We start from the raw sequence: 25,204 nt of genomic DNA on the forward strand, positions 1-25,204 counted from the left end.
AGAATAATAAATAGGCTTGATATATAAAAGCTCCCAGTTCACTCATTCATTCATTAATTTAACAAATGTTTATTGGGATGCCTGGGTGGCTCAGCTCAGGTCATGATCTCACACTCCATGAGTTCAAGCCCCGCATCGGGCTCTGTGCTGACAGCTCAGAGCCTGGAGCCTGCTTCGGATTCTGTGTCTCCCCCTCTCTCTGCCCCTCCCCTGCTCTGTCTCTCTCTGTCTCAAAAATAAAAATAAAAACATTAAAAAAAATTTTTTAATGTTTATTGAGTGCCTACCATGCGCCCACCAGCTCAAGCTTACAGTTTTCTAGAAAGCTCCTGCCATGATTCTATTCACCCATTTAAAAGCCACACATTACAGAAGTTACAGCTTCCAAGATATATGTGACATCCACATGAACAATAATCCTGTCCTAGTCAGCTATCACAACAGACCTGTCAAAGGAGCAAGGCATGGGTTCACCCTCATTCCCCCTCTCTTTCCCTAAAAATATCTGGTTCTTCACCATTCTTAAAGGCATCTTTGAGTTTAAAAAAATATAAATAAATAAAAGCTTTTTTATTTCTCCCCAAATCTGTTTCTACTCCAATGTTCACAGTTACTGGTGTCACCTTTCACTAGTTGAAAGGTGACGTTGGAATCATAGTTGAGTCTGCTCCCTCTTTCTCACTTCTCATTATCCAATCCACCAGCAAGTCCCTTCTGTTTTACCTGAAATCCCATTCACCATCTGTATCCCATTTTTCACCATCCCCACCACTATAGCCTAAACAAAGCCAATATCACTTTTATCCTGGACAATCGTAACACTTTCTAACTGGTCTCCTCATTCATTTTTAACCTCTTACAAAATCCATTCTAGCACTAAAAAATAAACCTAGTTATGTCCTCTACTTCTCCATGGCTTTCCATCATACTTGAAATAAAATCTTAATTTTATACAGTTACAAAGGGTCTAAATCTATCATTCTCAGCCTTGCTCTCCACGATCTGCCCTCTCTGATTCCATCTCTTGCCTCCATCCCCTCCATTCATTACCCTGCAGCCCCACTAGTCTCTCGGCTTTCTTCAAACCACAGTTTTTCTGCTTCATCTGGAAAGCTCTTCATTCCCACCCTCTACCCCCCACCACTGACCATCTTCATCTCACTGGTTCCTTCCCATCATTCATGTCTCTGCCCAAATATATCACCTCTTTGGAGGCTTTCTGGGACCACCAAATAACCTACACCAGTGGCTCTCAAGGTATAGTCTCTATAGCAGCAACACTTCACAATTTTTTAAAAATGTAAATTCCCAGGTCCCATATCAGGCCCCTATGAAATCAAAACCTCTGAAGGAAAGAGCACAACAATCTTAATGTGTTAATAAGTCCCACAGGTAGGGCGCCTGGGTGGTTCAGTTGACTGAGGTCCACCTCTTGATTTCAGCACAGACCATGATCTCAGGGTTGTGGGATCAAGCGCCACAATCAGGCCATATGCTGAGTGTGGAGCCTGCTTAGAATTCTCTCTCCCTCTCACTCTCTCCCTCTCTCTCTCTCCACTTGTGCTCTCTCTTTGTTAAATAAATTAAAAATAAATAATAAATAATAATAATAAATAAGCCCTACAGTTGATTCTGATATACAGTAAAGTTTGAGAAGCACTATTATAGTGTGTGCATAATACATGTACATATGTACATATTTATCTGACCACCTACATCCTTCTACTCTTTATTTACCTGACTTTACCTTCTTCACAACAGCCATCTGAAATTTTTATTTAACTTTTTAAATTGTCCCGTTCTAAAACTAAGCTCCATGAAAACTTATGTTCACTCTTATATGCCCAATGATTAGTATACTATCTGACATATACTAAGTACTCAACAAATATTTGCTGAATAAATGAACCCACAAACAAACCAATCTAGTCCCTTTCTTCCCTAGAAGCTCTAAGGGTTTGGTTTGTTTTTCTCTAGAAACAGTGCCTCTGAGGACGATGTGTATAGGGATCTACAGCAGAAGGTCTCAGAAAACAATATCAAAATCAAACCACATGGCCACACATCAACCAACTCTAGCTCTTCAGAAGGGAGGTTTTTTTAAAATGTTGAACATGCTTGGCTCATATGAGTGTGAAGTAATCGCTACCTATGACTAATGCACAGCTGGAAGGCCTCGTTAAACCTCAGGTAATCTGCCAACGCATTTTTCCAAGGAAACAAAACTGGAAGAAATGAGCACTCAAGAAGGTATATTGAAAGAGGTAAGGAGGGGGCTGGGCACTCAAGTCAGAAGCCAAAATAATCTCACCACCCAAAGGATATTCTCTCTTGACTCAGAACTCTGGAAATGGTGGTTTTATGTTTGTGTATATGTCTCCTCCCACTCTACCCACGCCACTATTCCCAATAAATGAAAAATACCTTTTGTTTGATTTAAATTTCTTTAAATTTTAGTGAACAACCTTGCATATCTTTATTTTGCATATCTTTACATTTGTAACATCTTTTTCTGTGAGTGGCCTGTTCTTGTAGTTTTCTTTTAGGCTGTCTGCCATTTTCCAGTTAATTGGCAATTAAATTTACTCCTATCTATCATATGTGCTGTCATTATTTTTCCCAGTTTGCATTTCACTCTTGACTTTGTTTTGGTGATTCCTCCCTCAGTCAGAACTTAAATTTTTATTTTGTAAAATGTACCCATCTTTAGTGTTAATGTTTCTGATTTTATGTCAATAAATAGAAAAGCTTCTTCTACTCCAAATATATTAAAATACTCAGTCATATCTCCCATCAGTACTTCTATTGCTCTATTTGTTTTTAGGTTTAACTATTTGATCCACCTGGAGTGTATTTTGGTGTGAAGAATGAGGAAAGGTTCTAATATTAATTTTTGTCCAAATAACAAGTCCATTTAGGAAACTTTATAACCTCAGCATTTAGCCCAGTAAAATTATACATAGTTGGTGCTGCATTTATGTCTGCTAAATTATTGGAAGGGTGATGAAGTTACAAAAGAACATTCCAATGAAATGTGTGTGCATTATGACTTTAATGTGACATTAATGCATATTAATGTTTATTTTAATAAGCAAGTAGACAGGTATTAACCAATGCCAACTAGTCCCAGGAGCAACAGTAACATTAATTATAACTATCATTTATCAAGCACTTACTATGCTTCATATATTATAACTGCCTTAATGTAAACTTACTTAAACCTCAAAACAAGCCTAAGAGGAGTTTCTATTCCAATCTTAATTTTACAGATGAGAATTCTGAGGCACTAAGAGATAAAGAAACTTGCTCAAATCCCATGACTAGCAATTGGCAGAGTCACACTCTGAGACAGAAACACAGAGGATTCTATGCTTTACCCCTACGTTATTCTGGCTTACAGATCACTGCTGACCATAAAATAGAAAAAAAAAAAACTAACAGGATGGTTTTGCTATTAACATCTAAAAGGTATACACATTTTATTAGGATATTGTATATTTCTAATTCTGTATTTCTAACCTGGAAATTGAATAAACATGCCCCCATCCCCACCCTTACCCAACCTCTCCCAAAAATTACCTTCCTCAGAGCTCAATATTGCCTTTGGCTATAATATCTGATAAAGGACCTATGACAGTCCAACACAAGGTAACTAACTCAACACTTGATCTCTCTCTCCACTAACCCACATTCCTTCACATCTTTTAAGTTCAAAATCCCACCACAAATTGCTTAACTTCAAGCATGCCCTGATCTGAAATGTATGTACTACAGAGCTGCACTAAATAATTTGCTCTATGTAGCAAAGTAAAAAATTACTTCTCAGCAACTTATATTATGAATTAGGTTCTTGAAGATTTAGACAAGATTATTAAAAATACTATTAACAACAACAGGTGTCATTTTGTAACTCTAGTTTTTATTTAGAGAAATGAGTAGAACTTTTGGTTTCCTGATGGCAAAGTAAAGGCATTTTTGCTCCCTTCTGGTCTCAAAATTCTAAAACCACAAAGATGACAGGAAACAAAAACACAAACTCCAACTTTAGTGAAATGAAGAAGTGACTATAGTCCAACATTTGAAGATGGAAAGCAGATGGAGGAAACATTTTAGCAGAGAGGAGAAAAGTCAAGCCAATGACTACAAGAAGCAAGCCAATTTGCCCCTGGAAATGCTTACGAAATGGAGATGCTGGGTACTTTGGAAGATGAAAGTAACGGCAGTTGCTAAAATGAAGGGATTTTTAAACTCTCAATCACTGGTGGGCTGCAGCTGGCTCGTACCAGCTTGCAAGAGTGAACTCTGCAGTGACCTCACATTGGTAGCTTGAAATCAACTATAGTTTGAGCATTTGAGAGAAGCTGGCAAATTCAATAAATCCGTGTTTTGTTCTGTTTTGATTTTTTTCAGAGAGCTAGTTGTTAAACATCTACCAGCATACCACCACTCGCAAATTCAGCACCCACTAGAAATCTGAAGTTTATTTTCCAGAGAAAATGGACAGTGGGGTTTCAGACTCAGGTACAGCAGTCACAAAAGAGGGCAAGTGAAAGGTACAATGCTGAGACAGGTCTAATATGTGAAAATCTGTACAATGATCACAGAGTTCCTTCAACTCCAGAACATTAGCATTCAGGTTGCATTCCCCTTGTCAAGTGACTGAAGATCCTTCTCTGATGATACCAAACTACCCAAGAGAAAAGATTTATGTATAATGTTATTTTATGAGTGGGTAGGCCCCTCAACAAAAGATCTGACTAACTTGTCTGATCATCCTACAGTGAATTAAGTGGACTTAGACATGCAAAGCCCAAAAATTCATTTCCAAACACACTTTTTCAAGTGGTCACTAAAGGATATGCCTTTCCAAACAGAAAAAAATATATAAGAAAGACAATGTGGATTTAAGAAACATAGAGAGACACAGTGGGCAATCCCAGAATGATAGCTGTGCCTCAGACCCCATGAACACAGTGCACACTGGGGCAGGAGGCAGAGGGCCTCCAAGAAGCAGGAAAAAAAGGAGTTGGTAAATTATCTGGCTGCTTGAGCATATAGAACACTGTACTGAGAGATATTTTGCAGAACTGTTAGAGGGTGTTGGAAGACATAGCATTCCACAAAAATTAAAGGGAAAAAAATGAGGCAATTATTAACTCCAGGTAAAATAACAACAAAAATAAGAAAAGAAATGCAATCACACAGTAGATCACTCAACTGTGGAAAGCCCTTACATAGTTATAAGAAGATACTGGGAAGAGATGTAACTAAAATTTCAGACATAATAGGAGCACCTGGGTAGCTCAGTAGGCTAAGCATCCAACTCTTGATTTCAGCTCAGGTCATGATCTCATGGTTTGTGAGTGCAAGCCCCATTATCAGGTTCCATGCTGTCAGCACAGAGCCTGCTTGGAATCTCTCTGTTGCTCTGTCCACCCCCACCCCCTGCACTCATTCACTCTCTCTCTCTCTCTCAAAATAAACTTTTTTTAAAAAAAATACAGAAATTTAGACATAATAAATTACGTAAGGAGGAAGTAAATTTTTTACTTTACTACATAAACCAAATTATTTAGTGAAGTTAATCACATTTCAGATGCTTGGAAATAACAGTAATTCATGTGGGATTTTGAACTTAAAGAGGAGGTAAAACTAAGGATCCTCAAATACCCTAGAAGAAAGTAAAAATGATTAATCAATGAAAATCAATCATATTATTTTCAAATAGGGAAGTAAATGCCAGAATAAACAGCTAAAAACACTGATATGGTTCTTCTATTAAGTGAAACAAGGTGGTAAGAGAAAAAAGAATATCGTTTTTTTGTTATATGCACTATAAAAGTTATTTGACTTAATAATTTTTATGTAATACTTTCACCATAATTTTTAACTTACATAATTAAGAAATAAAGAAAAATAAAATAGTTTATAAATTATGGGCAACTCCAGAGAATGTGGCAATTATTCTGATATTCCAGTAATAATGAGATGCCTACATTATACAAGACAAAACAATTTCCAAATTGGGAGAGGTCTGTTTAAAACATCTTGCAATAAACTATCTAAGTATCCATCACGAGGTATTATAATCAAAGCCTTAGTTATGAACCATTAGACAAAAGAATTTGTGATATGTCAAGGATAAAATTGGACAGATTTATCTTCTGATCTTATCTTTTAAGGGAGGCCAGAATTTTTATTGGTACAACTATACTTACTTATCAAATGTTTGTAATAGATAGGTTATGTATCCTTTGTGTATTTCTAATTTCATTTTCTAAAGAAGATGGAAAAAAATTTCCTTATAGTTCTCCTCATACTTTTTATTTCCTGCTTTGAAATGCCAATCTAACTTCCAGAAAAGAAAATTGATTTCATAATTAGAGGAAATTACTGAGGAGGCAGGGGGAGGTTCAGAATGGTAGAAACAAGAGCCCCAAAGCTTAGTGGTGAGGAAGAACTACATTGGTCTTTCTGGAATTTTGGTGGGGAAAAGACAGAAATTCAATGGTATCAGGGATTATGGGGCAAGAATTTTCCAGATAGGAAAAATCTGTGTTCTTCAAAGGCAAAGAGAAACTATGTAATTTAAAAAAGGGAGAGAGGGATCAGATGTGGTATGAAGGGAAATTAAAGACGAAAATAGATAGGGGCACCTGGATGGCTCAATTGGTTGAGCATCCCACACTTGATTTCAGTTCAGATCATGATTCCAGGGTCATGGGATCGAGCCCCATGTCAAACCCCACTTCAGGTTCCATGCTGGGTGTGGGGTATGCTTGGAATTCTAAATCTCATTCTGCCCCTCTCCCCCATTTGCACGCTCTCTCTCTCTCTCTAAAATAATTTTTTTAAAGTGAAAATGAATAAACTGAAAAACAAAAGTGGAGTTTACTTTTCAACCAGGAGCTCTTTCCTGTGAAATTCAAAGGAAGACAATAACCAGAGACATGATTCTGAGAGAAACAAAAGGGAACATGAGGAATATATCCAGAATGGCCTTACTTTTTGACTGAAAGGAAGGACCCAGTCATCTTCTGATGAGGAAGTTAGGACTGGAAATTTAGAAGAGTGGAAGGAATTGAGAACAATCCCCAGAGACCATTCCTGGGCAAGGAAAAGGTTGGCCATATCAAGAATCACTCAGGAAGGGTGTCAAACAAAGATTCCACATCCTCATACTCAGTATTTCTGATTCAACAGGTCCAGGAGGAAACTGGGAGATCAATTTTTAAAGGTTTCCCAAGAGATCTTTATGAGTAGTTAAGTCTGGAAGCCACTTAATAGTGATCCCCAAGATACAGATAAAACAGTATTAAAAGGCACAAGTGAAGCCAAAGTATAAATGTTTGTCATGAGCCATTATCTATGGGGTTTTGTTATTTCCTCTGTTAGCAAAAGGAAGAGAGAAAGTAGAATTGTGAGGGCTAATAATCCACACAACAACTGAGAATTACAGCAGCATTAAGTTGCTGACCAAATCTCACCTCCTGGTTCCACGGCAAAAATGATTAAAACCGAAACACAAAACCTCATTTCTCATTCTTTTTTATTCAATTTTCAACCAAAAGTAGCTCCCTTCATTGAGATAATCATTACCTCATTCTATGTGGGCACTTGTGTCCCAGGTCAGTCCTCAGTTTGAGTAAAAGAAAAACATACTATTTGATTCCTCGGTTTGGGAGTCTTTGCTAATGAATTTCTAGGGCTACGCTCTTAAGTGCTCTTTAAAAAAGGTGTCTACACTTACTGATATACTTAAGTCTAGTTTAGTCTCAGCCCTTAGAATTCTTTCTGTTTCAGACAGACATGGTACCCCACAACTTTAGAAAGTGATTACATACTGTACAGTTGTAATAACAGTAGAGTTTTTTTTTTCTTAATTTGTTTTGTTTTCGTTAAAAGCTCACTTTCCCAGATCTCTCTGTCAGAAATCAAGAGGGAAAAGACAAATAAAAATGAACTACACTGCTGGAATAGTATATTTATATAGTTCAAATGATGTTTTATGATCTTAAATACTGTTTCTAAAACTACATAATTCAAAGCACAGTATTTATAGTATTTAAAAATGACGTTCAGAAAAAAAACTGAAACCAAAAATATTATTAAGGTGCAATGGGAAAGACAATGGAACATAGCAAGATAGAAATGGTCTTTTTTCATTGAAACAATAATACTGTTTCCTCACCCAAGTGCAGCCTTCATTTAAGCCCAGAGAATGAAGAAATGTACACATAATCAACTAAAGCAAGTTACAAAGGAAGCTGATCCATGACTTCATAAAATAATCTCTGTCACAGTACTGCATTCTGGGAAGCAGCCAGCTGTTTTCAAGCCTTAATGAAAAATGCCAGATAAGTGGCTTCACTTCAAAACACAGAAATTGGCCTGAGTAAATCAATGACTTTCTATCAGATTTTGATATCATCTGGAAAGGAAAATCCAGCCTCCTTCTGAGAGCTGAAAACCATCACTTCTTTAATCAAGAAATTTCCTCACTAGAAATAGGTAAAGGGATTAAGAGGTACAAACCTCCAGTTATAAAATAAATAAGTCACAGACATGAAAAGTACAGCCCTGGATATAGTCAATAACATTGTAATAACATTGTATGGTGACAGATGGTGATAACACTTATCGTGGTGAGCATTGAGCAATATATAGAATTGTCAAATCATGATGTTGTACACCTGCAACTAATATAATACTGTATGTCAACTATATTTCAATAATAAATTTTTTTAAACATTGCATTTGCTGGAAGGGAAATTCTGTGATCTAAAAAAGAATAAAGCACAAAAAAGCTACATTAAAAAAAATTCCGTGATAAAAGTTATGACGTTTTAGTCATCTTAATCATTAAAGTGTCAGTTACCTAACTTCATTGGCTTTCTGAGTGAAATACCCAAGTTGCTTTGATTTGTGTTCATTAAGCATAAAAAAAAACAGTAAGTCTAATGTAAAACTATATTATAAAATCAATGCTTGACATTTGAAACTATAGCACCTTAGAAATATTTAGCTCTTTTTTAGACATGAATACTACTATGTTGAACATACATCTTTCACAAAAATAAACTGTTTCTTATGAATTTCCAAAGGAAAAAATAAAGAAAGATAAGATATGCTTTTATTTACACAGTTAAGAAACACGTACATTAGGACAGCGGTGTTCAAACCTGGCTACATATTTAAGTCACCAGGGACCTTTTAGAAACTAACAATACCCCAGCCCACACAGATCAAATCAGTCCTCTGAGGGTGATGCCTAAGTACTGGTGTTTCGTTTTGTTTTGTTTACTTTTTTAAAGCTACGTGGGTGATTCTAATGGAGCCAGGTTTGAGAATCCTACATAGGGCGTGGACTCTCAAATTTGGCTGCACATTGGAACAACTTGGGGCAGTATTTAAAAACAGTGGTTCTTTGGTCCTGTTATGAGCTGAATTGTGTCCCTCCAAAATTCATATGTTGAAGTCCTACACCTAGATCCTCAGAATGTGAATGTACTTGGAGATGAATTGTTTAAAGAGGTGAAATGAGGCCATGAGGGTGGGCCCCTAATCCTTATAAGAATAGGGAAGAAAGTGAGGAGAGATTAGGATATAGACCAGTACAGAGGGAAAACCATGTGAAGGAACAGGAAGGAAAAGAATACTATCTACAAGCCCAGAGGAGAGTCCTCAAAAGCAACTAACCCTCAGACACCTTGATCTCTGACTTTTAGCCTCCAGAATCATGAGAAAATAAATTGTAGAAAATAAATAATCATGAGCCACTTACACAGTAATGCTTTGTTCTGGCAATCTTAGCAAACTAAAACAGGGCCCATCCTCAGAATTCTGATCTCACAGGCATGGGTGTAGCCAGGGATCAGCATCCAGGGCTACACCATGACTTTAGGTATCCTGAAGTCTGACTTGACCTGTTCTCCACTTGATGTTAGCTTGAGAGAGCAGCTGTTTACACTTTGTAACACCTTCCTATTAAAGCTATTTAGTAAATGCAACCAAGATAGGAATAGAAAATTAAGGTTTTCATTTTATTGAGGGCTTTGCTCCTTGCAGTTAAGAACTCTCACAAGAGAAACTCTCTTTCTCAACTGTTTCTAACACCATCAGCGGAAGGTGAATATTTTTTTCCTTATGGTGGTGGTATATTTGTTTCCTATCTCCACAGATACGGTTTTCAAATATTCTTATTTCTATTTATCCTTCCACTCTTCATACTGCCATACTCTATATCATTGAAAACTTTACATAATTATTTCAAAATATGAATTTTAACAGGCTCAATGTTAATTTAGAAGGCAACCGCTATACATTTTCTTTCCCCCTAAGAGTAGTTTCACAGCTTCTGAGTCACGCAAAACTCGGATCCAATCAGCTCTGCCATCAAATAGCTGTGTGGCCTTCAGGAAGTTTTATAAACTCTCCAAACTTCCAGGCAGTCTCCCTAAAAAGACAAGGTATGTGTTCCTCTGGCCCTTTCCCTCCTACCTGCTGGTAGAAGTCTGGGGCCCAAAATAGAAATGATGTTTTGACAATAGTAGAACAGCCCATTAGCTGAAAACTCCCACCTCAATTAAATATTACTTGAGAGAGAATTCAATGTCTACCTTGGCTGAAACACTCTATTTTGGGGATACCACATTACAGTGGCATGGCTTGTACCATATTCTAACCATTGTGTGGAGAAGAGTTTGAAGAAGAAAAAAACATGGAAGTTAGCTTTTTTGTGTCTGCTCAGTGAGGCAGCAGGAGTGGTCGCTGCTCTCCAAGCTTCACAATGCCATCCAAGCATGACAAGAAGAAGAAAGATACCAGAAAGGCAGACAAAAAAGACAAAGACCCAGTTAACAAACCTGAGGGCAAGGCCAAAAAAAGAAGAAGTGGTCCAAAGGCAAAGTTCAGGACAAGCTTAAAAATCTGGTCTTGTTTGACAAAGTGACATATGACAAACTCTGTAAGAAAATTCCCAACTATAAGCTTATAACCCCAGCCATGGTCTCTCAGAGACTAATGATTCAAGGTTCCCTGGCCAGGGCAGCCCTTCAGGAGCTCCTTAGTAAAGGACTCACTAAACTGGTTTCAAAGCACAGAGCTCAAGTAATTTACACCAGAAACACCAACAGTGGAGATATCCCAGCTACTGGTGAAGATGCATGAACAGATCCCACCAACTATACATTTTGAAAAATAAAAACCTCACTAAATCAAAAAAAGAGAAAGAAAAATGTGGGAGTTATAAAATCAGTTAGGAGGTTACTGCATAAGTCCAGGCTCAGGAGTTGGTGGCTTGGACTAACACTAGCAATGGAGGTACAGTTGGGAAGTTGGTGGAGAAAAGGTATATTCTGGGGGGATGAGTTAAATAGGTGATGGAGATCAAGGAGTGCACATGTTGTGATGAGCACCAGATGTTGTATGGAAGTGTTAAATCACTATATTGTACACCTGAAACTAATGTTATACTGTATGTTAACTAACTGGAATTTAAATAAAAACTTTTTAGAAGAAATACACTTTGGAAAAGCAATCAAAGTGAATTAATGATGCACTAAACGTAGAGGGAGTCATCAAAGTCATCAAAGATGGCTTATAACATCAATGTTATAAGATGATAGAGGCATTATTTACTCATGCAGACTAGAAGAGAAGCATATTTCTAGGGGAAGATCAAGACTTTAAACATATAAAATTTGAGGTATCTGTGAGACACAAACATGGAGTTGTCACATCAGAGTTGAAGGGATGAGTCTGAAATTCAAACAAGTTTTTTCCAGAGGTGATTTGAAAGTAACTTTTCTTTTCATCATTAGCCTTGGGATCATTGCCCAACCCATCCCAAGTACAAAGCACAAAACAAGCACAGCCATCCAAATACCATCCTAACTATTTAGGGAACAGTATGAGGCACCAGGTCAATCTTTTCTCCACAAGGAAAAATCATAATTCTTCTGATCTTTCCATTGGTTTTGTTTTGTAGCCTTTTCTTTCTGGGGTTAATTGACTTTAATAAATTCTTTAATCCTTATGTCAAACATTTGATTGATTTCCATTTAATCTTTCATTTTAATGTGTATAGTTTATGCATGTTTTCAAAATTCTGTCTAAAGTTTATTTCTAAAGTATCTTTATCAAAAAAATCTCTGCAATATTTAGATGCCAATATGGCAGGGAACATCATGGAGTACTAGGTTATCACAATCTATAAAAGGAGCTAGTAAAGGAATTCAGACAAGGAGATAAAGGGGATTTCTAAAATTTTATCCCGAAGTCAGAATTTTTTTAATTTTATTTATTTATTTTGAGATAGAGAAAACATGAGTGGTGGAGGGAAAGAGAGGGAGAGAGAGAGAATCCCAAGCAAGTGCCCACTGTCAAAGCAGAGCCTGACATGGGGCTCAAACACTAGCTGTGAAATCCTGACCTAAGCCAAAGTCAAGAGTTGGACATATAACCGTCTGAGCCAACCAGGTGCCCCTAGAAGACAGAATTTTGACTTCTGCCTCTCTCCTCTGAAAGTACTCGTTCAAATTGTATCAATCATCTCAATAGTGCTTTTGAATATAAGAAAGAAACTTCTAATTTGATTGTTGTGGTTATGGGAAAGACATTGAGGTATGGTGGATGTGCTGCCTTCACAAAGTCAAAAGCATGAACAGTAATCTTCTTGGCTGTAAAGAACACTCCCCAGCTGTACATTTATAAATGTCCCTGAACTCAGTGAAAGTGGGTTTAGGGATCCATTAGTCATTTTATCTTATTATCCCTTGCTAACACTACTTTTAAAAGAGCTGAAGAAAGAAATACCTTGGAAGACCACTTCCCATCCATTTATATCCTAGAAGGGACCCTAACAAAAACCACTTGTTGGCAAGCCAAATCACTTATTCTGAGACAAGAGAAGGAACCATAAATGCATCCATTTTAAAGTATTCATCTTTTAACTATAGGCCACTAATATTGAATGACAGCTGCCGTAAACTCTAATTGGCTAAGATGCATTAGAGCCAAAATACTTTCATAGTTGTTTTACAGATTTCTGGAAGCATATCACAGCATGTATCTTTGCAGCTATAACCATTTTAACCCAGCTTACTCTTCCAGGAAGTTTATTTTAAGCTATGAAATTTAAATACTGCACTTACTAAAAAAAAAAAAGTATAAAGACTTTACAAAATCATTATATAATGCAGGGTATTGGGACAATGTGTAAAATAAGGAAAAACCGGGGTGGCTGTGTAGCTCAGTCGGTTGAGCATCTGACTTCGGCTCAGGTCATGATCTCACAGTCCGTGGGTTCAAGCCCCGCTGGCAGGTGACAGCTCAGAGCTTAGAGCCTGGAGCCTGCTTCGGATTCTGTGTCTCCCTCTCTCTCTCTGCCCCTCCCCCACTCACGCTCTGTCTCTTTCTGTCTCTCAAAAATGAATAAATGTTAAAAAAAATTAAAATAAGGAAAAGCTATGAACATCAAGAACCTTCCTCCTACACCTTGATTTTAAGTCGTTCAGCAGGCCCAGCTTCTTTGGTTTCCATCAGTCATTACCCTGATGACGATGAACCAGTACAAATAGACAATTTACCAATTATCCTCATTTTGTCCAAACATCAGAGCCTTTCCCTAACCAATCTGTCTAAAGATTTGCAATTGATCTTTTTTATTTTTGTTCCTACCAGCCATGGAGGAATTAACACGTAAAAAGGACATGAAGACCAGATGAGAGGCAAAAATAAAAGGAGGAGAAAAATAGGGCAACTTAGATAATTCTCCAACTAGACAATGAGTTCCTGAATAATTAAGAATCAGGTAAGTAATGGTGCCAACCCCATTCACTTAATTTTTTAAAAAGTTATCTTCTAAGTCAAGGGCAAGTCCTTTAAAGAGCCAGTAACTGTTCCACTCATACATGCTTTGTTCCTAGGAGCAGGTGCCTTAAAATATTTCCTTTATTAATTTTTCACTTTTTATACATTGATCCTAAGCTTCACCAAAGAAGGAAAAAGAGAAAACAAAACAAAACCAGCAGACCTGAGCAAATCAGGATACTTTCCCTAACAGATGGAATCTTCCTTTCTCTTTAACACTCACAGCAAATGTTTTAAAATGCTATCTTCTATTTCTTCACCATTCCTAACCCCATCGCCTCATGCCACTTTAATATTTACTCAAGGGATGCTTGGGTGGCTCAGTCATTTAAGCAACCAACTCTTGGTTTTCACTCAGGTCATGATCTTGCAGTTCATGGGATTGAGCCCCATAATGGGCTCCACGCTGTCAGTATGGATTCTCTCTCTTTCTCTGCCCCTCCCCTGTTTGCTTATTCTCTCTTTCTCTCTCTCTCTCTCTCTCTCCCTCTCTCAAAAAAGAAAAAATGTAAATATATTAACTCAAAGCCAGTATGCCTCACTCCAAATCCCTGCAATGCCTGGGAAAGTGTCTTACCCATAGTAGGTGACTAAGGAATAGCTCTTGAATGAAACTGTTGTAAAAACACTTCTCTGCACACACATACACACACAATAGTGAGTTATCAAGAAAGTAAAAGTATCTAGAAATGGAGAATAACTGAATCCAGTGTGGTAGAGGTGTCTCAGCATAGCAGTTGCTAAACCATCACAAGCTAAAGAAAATAAATACCTAAGTTCTCAGTTCTTTCTTAGGACCAGAGCATGGAAAATAGCCACATCTCATCAGACTGTGAGTCTATGTAATGGGGAACTGAGAAAGGGCCCTGCAATCAATATAAGTAGCAATGGCCTGAGGAGAGAAAGTATGGGGAGGTTCCCAGACCTAAAACAAAGAATTTGGGAATTTTTTGGATTCTTTAGTCACATGTGTGTTACTCATTCACCATTCAAGAGAATTCATTCTAAAAATAGCATAGTTCTGATCCATGAGAGATATTTAATAGTCTAGCCCTAACCAAAATTGGGAATATACATGTAAAATGACCATCGCCCTCTCGTTTCAGTAACTTCCCTAAACACCTTTAACTTCTGTTTCCCCTGCCTTATTCAACCAACCTGGTAGTAGCAGAAACATTCAAGAAAGAATTTTACCATAGTCATTTATACTTCTACATCTGTGGTTTTACACCTGTGAATAAAGGGCTCTGTTCCATGGTAAAAAGATCGGTCAGTGAGTTGGTTTGTTGGTTGATTGGTAGGTAGGTCAGTTGGAGGAGAACAAAAGGACCATTCAAATACCCCTGAAATCATACTCAATAAGGTCATCTCTGAGCAGGAAGACAGAAACCCCACCAGGACCTTGTGTGAAGGTACTGGTAGCTTCTGCCATAAAAGAGAAAAGAATGGGTAGAATGTGGGTGGAGAAATTAGTAATGTAATTAAGGATCAGCCTTATAAGTTGCTGCCCACAGCAACAGCTGAGCCCCCTGTAAGTCTAGTCCAGGTTAATTCTTTATCCTCTTTTCTCTTTCAAACAATGAAATATCCTCTGAGTAGTATAAATTATAGCAACTATTCCAAACTGCTGCTCTGCAGTGAGTGAGGTAACAGGAAAGTATATAATGAAAATGACTTCCACAGGCCTGGTCTAAACACTTTTCTAGGGACAAGAGAGCCTGGGCATGGCTGCTGGCAATAGACATTGCCTGCCTAGTCTCTATCTTCCCTTCTGAGACCTCACACTTTCATTTACCTGTCAAGGTGGCCCTTATTTTCATTCCAGCCAGAATTTATCCATCTGAAATTTTAGAGAGCAAGCACAGAATGTGACTTGTGACTTGGCCCAAACCCCTCCCTTACTTTCCCTGCCAATCTCCAGCCAACCTGTCCCCCATAACCCTGATGTCCATAGCCTCTGCTCTCTCAGAGCTTTGATACAGAGTAAAGCATGAATATTATAAAGAGTAACTTTCTACATAATTCAGCAGACCATTTTATTGAAAAGGAGATAACAGAAGATACAATAAACCAAATAAACCTTTTCCAGATATAATAAAAAAAAACGTTCACAAACCTTGAGGAACTTTGTAAGAACTTCTCCTTATGTAAGAACTTCTGTGAGTTACAAATGCAAATAATATAACTCCAAACATTGCAGACGTGTCCTGGTAGGGCAAAATGGTTCTCTAAAAATTATGGAGACAGACGACCTACCTACTGGATTAGAGTTTAGAAATTTTGATGTTTTTACTTTGTAGCTCAGCAGGCCTGACCACTGATACAAGCAGCTGTTTGATACAAATCAATAAATTAAGATCTAAGAACATACATCACTTTTCCTAAGCGTACAAGGAAATGGAAGGTATTGAATAATAAGGTATGGTAGGAAAATAAAGTCTCTTTACACAATAAACTATTAGGAAGAAAAATAAAAGGCTCAGTTATTTCATTTTATTTTTAACCCCTTAATTTTCACACAGTCATATGTAAAAGAATCCAAACATTTTTTTTTTCTCAAGATACGGCATTAAACAACTCAACTGCAAAACACCTGAGGGTTAGTTCAGTCACATCATTTGCATGTGTTGTATTTTGTGAAGAACACATCTGTTGGAGTAGTGCTTCTTTTTTTAATTTTATTTTAATATGAAATTTATTGTCAAATTGGTTTCCATACAACACCCAGTGCTCATCCCAACAGGTGCCCTCCTCAATACCCATCACCCACCCTCTCCTCCCTCCCACCCCCCATCAACCCTCAGTTTGTTCTCAGTTTTTAAGAGTCTCTTATGGTTTGGCTCCCTCCCTCTAACTTTTTTTTCCCCTTCCTCTCCCCCATGGTCTTCTGTTAAGTTTCTCAGGATCCACATAAGAGTGAAAACATATGGTATCTGTCTTCCTCTGTATGACTTATTTCACTTAGCATAACACTCTCCAGTTCCATCCACATTGCTACAAAAGGCCATATTTCATTCTTTCTCATTGCTAAATAGTATTCCATTGTATATATAAACCACAATTTCTTTATCCATTCATCAGTTGACACATCTCCAAAGGCAAGGGAATTAAAAGCAAAAATGAACTATTGGGGCCTCATGAAGATAAAAAGCTTCTGCACGGCAAAGGAAACAATCAACAAAACTAAAAGGCAATCGACGGAATGGGAAAAGATATCTGCAAGTGACATATCGGACAAAAGGCTAGTATCCAAATCTATAAAGAACTCACCAAACTCCCACCCGAAAAAAACCACACCAAAAAACAAATAATCCAGTGAAGAAATGGGCAGAAGACATGAATAGACACTTCTCTAAAGAAGACATCCAGATGGCCAACAGGCACATGAAAAGATGCTCAACGTCACTCCTCATCAGGGAAATACAAATCAAAATCACACTGAGATATCTCACGCCAGTGATACCTCACGCCAGTCAGAGTGGCTAAAATGAACAAATCAGGAGACTATAGATGCTGGCGAGGATGTGAAGAAATGGGAACCCTCTTGCACTATTGGTGGGAAAGCAAACTGGTGCAGCCACTCTGGAAAACAGTGTGGAGGTTCCTCAAAAAATTAAAAGTAGATCTACCCCATGACCCAGCAATAGCACTGCTAGGAATTTACCCAAGGGATACGGGAGTGCTGATGCATAAGGGCACTTGTACCCCAATGTTTATAGCAGCACTTTCAACAATAGCTAAATTATGGAAAGAGCCTAAATGTTCATCAACTGATGAATGGGGTAGTGTTTCTAACAACCAAAATTGTATGGTTTCTTGAAGCAATGTAGTAATTGAAGATTCTCCTTGACTGATATTTTTAAAGGCATCTCTTTAAAATGGGAGGTTGAGGGGCACCTGGGTGGCTCAGTCGTTGAGCCTTAGACTTGGGCTCGGGTCATGATCTTGTGGTCTGTGAATTTGAGCCCTGCATGGGGCTCTGTGCTGACAGCTCAGAACCTGGAGCCTGCTTCAGATTCTGTCTCCCTCATTCTCTGCCCCTCCGCCACTCAAGCTCTGTCTCTCAGAAATGAATAAATGTTCAAAAAAAAATTTTTAAGAGAATTCTCTAAAATGGGGATTATGGGGAGGTTGGGATGTGTGGTAAGTTTTATATGCTAGAAAGCCACTATCTTCTCTTCTAAAGGCATAATCTGCTTAAAATAACCTAAGTAGCACATATTCCATTTTGAACTACTTTCAATTACTTTTACTGCTTTTAACTTAAGTAGTAGTAATGAATTTTTCTCTACTCCAGAAGTTCTATGATTAATAGTCATTTGCATAAATTTGCACAAATTACTGCATACTCTTCCATGCACATTCAGCCCCTGGGAATGACTTCCTCTTCTCTCTAACTCAACGGGACAGGACAAAAATAGCAATGGAACAACTTTAGGCAATAGGTTTCATTAAATAAATGGATTGTATGAAGTATATTGTTTTCTCTTTTTTCCATTATTCTCTAGCCTTACATGATAGAGAAAGGATGAGAGATGATACAAGTCAAAGAATGAGTAATAAAGATGGAAGAAGCACAAGGAAAAAGTCTTCTGTATCATTTATTTTGCATTGTTTTTACCTTTTCCATGGTTACTCATGAGAATTTGCATCTGCACAGAATCCAAATGCATAGCTTTCCCATCCTCTACTCCAGAATTAAAGTATATAAGGGGCAACTGAGTGGCTTAGTTGGTTAAGCGTCTGACTCTTGATTTTGGCTCAGGTCATGCTCTCACAGTTTTGTGAGTTCAAGCCCCACGTCAGGCTGTGCCTGGCAGCATAGAGCCTGCATGGGATTCTCTCTCTGCCTCTCCTCCACTCATGCTGTCTCTGTCTCTCTCAAAATAAATAAATAAACTTAAAACAATTTTTTAATTAAAAAATATATATATATAATGCTCAGCTTTCAATTATTCCTGTAAAATATCCTTCAATCACTCACATCCCTTCTACCTAAACTCTGAAGCTCCTGAAAGCTGACAAGAGCAAGGGAAGGAATTTTTGCTGAGGATCCCAATGAGCCGCTGTGAGTCACAGAAATGGGCCAGCCTGCTTCTGCTGGTCTGCTAACAACAGAGCTGCATCATTTCCAAATGAAAAATGAAAACCTTCCTGGCCACAGAAGGAAGAGTGAAAGAGGGAAGCGTCTGCACACACCAGGAGGGGAACACACTGCTTCATCACCTGGAGGGTGGAGCTGTTTCTCCGGGAATGTTTATAAGACCACTGACGTAAATGTATAAACTAAAAAGGGGGAAGTGTGTATAAAAAATGTCACTATGGCACAAACGAAGCCAGAACATGACTGATCTAGAAACTTTTTCTTTATTTGTTTATTCATGAACATAATTTTAAAACTAACAATCAAGATGAGGAACAGTATCTCATTTAGTTATTTGACACTTGTCCATGCTAAAATGTTCTCTTTCTAGAAAAGTTAAAATTACAAAAAGGTATAAAGAAAAAACATCACTAAAGGGAAAAAATATCATCTAAACATATTAAGCATATTAAGATTATTGACATGCTGGTATATTTTCTTCAGATATCTTTCTAGTTGTATTATTTTTGCATTGTTGTACCCAGATGCGTACCTAATTGTGGATCATTTCTTTCATTTACTGTGCAACATCTGTTATTAAAAGTTCTATAAATATCATGTTTATGAATGAATTTAATCTTGAAATTAAGCAAAAGTAGAGAGAGTGACTCATCAGTGATTACACACACACACAAACACAAAAGAAAGTTCAAGGATACATTTCCTTCATTAACACTTCATCATATTGTTCTCACAAATCCTTTTCAAACTGTGGGATCTACTGTAATTTATGAGACAGAAAGAGAGAGAGTTCCCTTTCATTGCTTAACAACTTTAAAAAAATAACCCATTTCAGAAAACTTCAGAGCTAAAAACTGTCCCAGCAACAATAATGTTAGCATGGAGTCCAATCAGAGCACCTCAAATATTTATCTAAAACATATCTCAAGAACTGACTAGTATCTACCTTACCTTTTTAAAAATCTAATGGAGTCAAGAGAGAATTTTTGTATCAGAAACTGCCTGAAAGTCTGAACAGCTCTTTACAGTTAGGACTTAATACCAAATAAACATTTGCTTGTTTAATGCCATTGAGCACAGAGCCAAGGAGAATTGATCTTGACAGTTAAGCCATTTGTGCTGAATGATAACATAAATTAGAAAAAATTGCTTGTTCAAAATGAACTAATTTATCATTCAGCATGTTTACTGAGCAATGCTGAAGGAAAACCTTACACTTGTATGAAAGGAAGTTTCTGAAACTGTACATCTTTGGTTGAAATACATGCACAGAATAACTAGATGCAGATATAGAGCAATACACCAAGTCAAAAAAACTTCATACCATCAAGTGGTATGAATGGCCTTTGGTTCCAAATTTAAGCTTTGTGCATTTCTCAAAAAAAAAATTGGTTATTTTATATGCTTTTCCTAAAAAAGAAAAAAACTACACCTTATTTGTTTATCAGTTTTCAAAACAGTTTGCCATAACCTCACTAATGCTGATTATAAGTATTTAGGTTATTATTCCCAACAAACTGCATAACATTAAATTTTTCCAAAATACACACAGATGTTGGTGCTCAAATTATTTCATCTTAGAAACAGAACCACACCACCTATCCCCTGGGGAAAAATATTGATATTTCACCCACACACATTTGAACCAGAAATCTGACCCATGAAGAAAGATGCCTACTGAGAATCCCTCCTCTCAAATAGTCCTTCCTAATGAGCCAAAGAAGTTTCTAAATCTACAAACCAGTGTAGCTATTTCTCCAGAATTTTTGTAAAGACGTTCTCTACATTTACTTACATAGTATCTGGGTGTTTGCCTCAAAAAATCTAATTTTGCTCATTACAATGCTCCTTTTGGCTTTCTATCTTTCTACGTTGTATTACTAGCATTAACAAAAGGCAGAAGGTTACCCTCAGAATGAGAATGTGAGGACATACCAACAAACTAATACTTGAAATCTCAAAGGCACGAGACACACACTAGAAGGTGAATACTGGGGAGGGGTTCACTGCTATTGGCAGCAGCAAGATGAGTTTAGGTGATGAATGGAGTCAGAATTTCATAACATTGAATTACATAGGGAGAAATTCATTCCCCTTTCAATTTACTTTCAATACTGATTACATCATAGAGAACATCTAAGTTTGGTGCCAGTTTTTAACACCACTCTACTACAAGCTGTGATAGATTAAAAATGATTTGCCATTCTCCCCCTTGAATCTGGCCTGGCCTTAGTGACTTCTTAACCAATAGAAAGTAACTAAGGTGTTATGGTACTTCAGAGGTTAGGTCATAAGAAGCTCCCATAGTGTCTACCTAGACCTCTTTGAACACTTACTGTTGGAACCCAGCTGTCATGTGTGAGAAGGACATACCACATGAAGAAGCAATGGGTAAACACTACAGTAAACAGTCCCAGAAAAAGTCTCAGCAAATAGGCAACATCTATTGCCCAGCTGAACGAGAGCCATCATGGCATCCCACCCAAACAAACCTTTAGATGACTTCTCCCAGCTGCTGACTGAAATCTCATGAGAGACCACAAAGTGAGAACAGATGACCCAAGTCAACCCACAAAACCATGATAGGTAGTAAGAAAATGTTACTTTAAGCCACTAAATTTGAGGTGAATTGTTTCACAGCAACTGATAACCAGACACTTCCTGCTCTCCCTTTCCCAAATAAAAAGAGAATAAGCTCAGGTTTAGCAAGTACACAGGCCAATACTAGAATATACAAAAAGAATGTTTTATTTTTTTTTAACGTTTATTTATTTATTCTGAGAGCAAGCACAAGTGTGTGAGTGGTGGAGGGGGAGATAAAGAGGAAGACAGAGAATCCCAAGCAGGCTCCTCTCTCTCAGCGCAGACGCCGATGCAGGGCTAAAACTCACAAGTCACAAGATCGTGACCTGAGCTGAAATTAAGCCAGGGGCTTAACTGACTGAGCCATCCAGATACCCCAAAAGAGTGTTTTCCTTTAATCTCATTTATGCTTACAGCAATTGATAGTGTGTTTCTTATTTTATGGTAATGATCAGAAAGGGAAGCTTCAAATGAATATATTTAGGTTAGACAAATTTTTAAGGTATCAAGTTAATTACGATTTGAGTTTGAAAGCTTAAAACAAAATACATGACTGTGAATGCTTGTCATTTGAGAAACATTACACAAAAAGATGAAGAATGTTAACATGGAAAGATCCTAAAAAAAAGAAACTAGGATCAGAAAACAGAAATGTGATTTTGTTTAGGAAAGGCAAAATGAGAGTGTAATATCCAGAAGTGGGTTCAGCCTATGCTTGACATGGTCTGATGTTCTCTGTTCAGATGTCACCACTTACTCCTGAGTTTTCATCGCAGGATCTGAAGGCAACTCTGACCTCTCCCACAGGGGTTGTTTGGGGGCTCTGTGGCACTGCTGTCCTCATATTGTTTATTCCATGTGCTCTTTAGAGGTTAAAGTAAATCACAAAATGTCCACAGAAATTTGATGTTATTTGCTGACATACTATGAACAGGAAGCTCACTTATGTTATAAAGTGGCAAATAAGGATCCATAAAGATGAAGGAGAAAACAAGATTCATGAAGATGAGAGAGAAAGCAAAGACAAACCAAAAGTCATAATAGGCAGACAACGTAGTTTGAATACAGTGAAAGATGACCTTCAAAATAATATTGACTTTGATTCAGAAAGTGTTTGGAATACAGAAGGAAAGAAAATGGATGTGTTATGAAAGAAACAACTTTAAATATATTTAAGAGCATTTGAGACTGAGCAGAAAAATCAGGCCATTGGTTAGAAGAGAAATCAAAATGAGAAGAGACTAATGGCAAAGGTGTGGGAAAGGTTTAGCTGGAGGTTTTGCGGGCACAGAGGCAGTCTCAGTGAGTGGGTGAGTGAGAGAGTGAGTGAGTGAATGGAAAAAATTGTTACTGAAGTAGAACTAGTAGACCATTAACATTAGTGATGGACATCCTCAGGCTTTTGTAGTTACCACAAGAGCATATGATTTCCTCCATAAAATACACACTTAGAAGATGTGGTTACAGACTGTCCTTGGCTGTGAGTGTCTCCAACACACTAGCCTTGCATTCTCAATGTCATATTTAAAATTGGACAGAATTGTAAATCACTGCATTGCTGAGCTTAAGGTCCATTCCCAAATACTGGAAACCAAAAATTTTAAATCTGGGAAAGCCAAGAGTCTACTGTATTCAGTTGGGAAGAAGTTTCTTCCCAGAAGCTGAACACTGGTGACTGATTAAGCAATCCACTGGCTAGAATTTAGCTATCCCACCCAAAATTCAAGTTAACTGATGTTTTTAGCCAACTGATTTTTAAAACTTCCCCCAACATACTTTCTTAGCATATAAACAAATCCTTCACAACACTGAAAACTCTATTTCATATTTCCTACTTTATCACTCAAATATTTGCAGATTTTTTTCTAAATGCCCAAGTGTTTTCAGTGTGGGAAACTGCATGTGTTGTTCAAAATTTCCTAGCCAATATATTCATAAATTCATTTTTTATAAATTATTACTATTATTAAGAATTATATCACTATTCACAAAAGTCTATCAGGAAAAGTCAAGAGGGGTTCTTAATCTTTTTATTGATAAGCCACTTTTCCATCTTAAAAACAGCTATTTAATGCTCATCTCAGGATGGCCTACTGCCCTAATTTATTCAACAAATTGGTAGGAAAACCAGAGCTAGAAATAGATATTCCCTTCACTTTATTCTATGTTCAATTCTAGATCATCTCCATTTATTATGGAAATCCTAAATGTTTAATTTGTAAGTACTCAAAATTTTCATTCAACCACTTAAGTCCTCAGAATACGAATATTTTTGTACTTATGACCCACAAAATGAAAAGCATGTTTAACTGAGTTCCCACCTGCCCCATGGTGATTGGCAGGTCAGCACAGTGCTTGACACTGTGGCTCTGGAATCAGTCCCAGCCCTGTGGGACCTTCAATAAAGATCATAAGCCCTCCGTGCTTCAGTTTCCTTGTCTGTGAAGTGTTGACAATAATAGTATTGCTCATGGGGTTGTTGTAAGGACTAAACAGAGTGATATATGTAACATACTTCACATATTGCATGGCCAGGTAAGCACTACATAAATTTTAGCTGCTACTCTTATTGTTGTTGTTACTAGAATTTACCACAATCAAAAATAAATCTAAAGATGAATATATCATAACTTCATTCGCTGTCAATATCAATGAAGATTCCAGCTGAAAACATCTTTGTACATTGTAACACAACTGCTTTCAATTCCCCAGCATTTAAGAATTTATCCATCATCCTATACTTGATATCTCCATCAGTGTCCAGAATTCTGGATAGAAGCTGTACTCCTTAAATAACACAGCCCAAATGCAAAGGGGAAAAAATACAGACACATAAAATATAGAGATAATAATGCAAGACTGCATAATTGTTAGATTATAAGATACAAAGTATAATATTTGTAGAAATTCTGAGAAATATCAGTGTGGGCCAGAGAAGTCAGCCAATATTTTGGAAAAGATACACAATTTCTATTAGACCTTAAGCTCAAAGAAGTGCATTTCATCAATCAAAAGTACACAAGTAGGAACAAGAGTGGAGCACGCATAAAAATTAAGTGACAAGAGTGGAGAGATCTTGGTTGGGAAGTGTAGGTATGTTTCTCTGAGCATAAGCTAAAGGAATACTTGTTTATTCATTAAAATTTTACTTATATTTTCATCTTCAACTTTTACCTGTTTAATTAATTGCCTTTATTAGAAGCTTACATTTGTAAAGATTAAATATGTGTACATTTTCTGCATGTCAATACTGATAATCAAGGCATACATTCTTACCACACCCAAAAGCTTTTCACCCCCCAAACTTTGAAAAGGTCCCTGATTGATAAAGGTACCTCTTATTTTTGTATTTCATGAGTTCCACTCCATTTTAACACTCAACAAATAATAGTTGCCTACCATAATCTGAGTGTTCCCTAAAATTCATACATTGAAACCTAATACCCAATGTGATAGTATTTGTAGGAGGTGCCTTTGGGAGGCAATTAAGTAATGAGGGCAGAATCCTCACGAATGGGACTACTGCCCTTATGAAAGAGGCCCCAAAGAGCTCCCTTGCCCCTTTGTCCTGTGAGGTTATAGCAAGAAGACAGTCTTCTATGAATCAGGAAGTTACCTTTCACCATATGCCAAATCTGTTGACAC

At 37.3% G+C, this 25,204-nt stretch overlaps 1 protein-coding gene and 1 pseudogene across 4 annotated transcripts in view; one reads left to right on the plus strand and one right to left on the minus strand.

Annotated features, from left to right (window-relative positions):
* Positions 1-25,204, minus strand: part of PLCL1 (phospholipase C like 1 (inactive)) — a 350,469-nt gene that overhangs the window by 211,352 nt on the left and 113,913 nt on the right. The gene's annotated exons all lie outside the window — the stretch shown is intronic.
* Positions 10,790-11,179, plus strand: LOC125173789 (40S ribosomal protein S25-like; annotated as a pseudogene).

The sequence above is a fragment of the Prionailurus viverrinus genome, chromosome C1 (assembly GCF_022837055.1).
Source record: "Prionailurus viverrinus isolate Anna chromosome C1, UM_Priviv_1.0, whole genome shotgun sequence".
Lineage (NCBI taxonomy): Eukaryota > Metazoa > Chordata > Mammalia > Carnivora > Felidae > Prionailurus > Prionailurus viverrinus.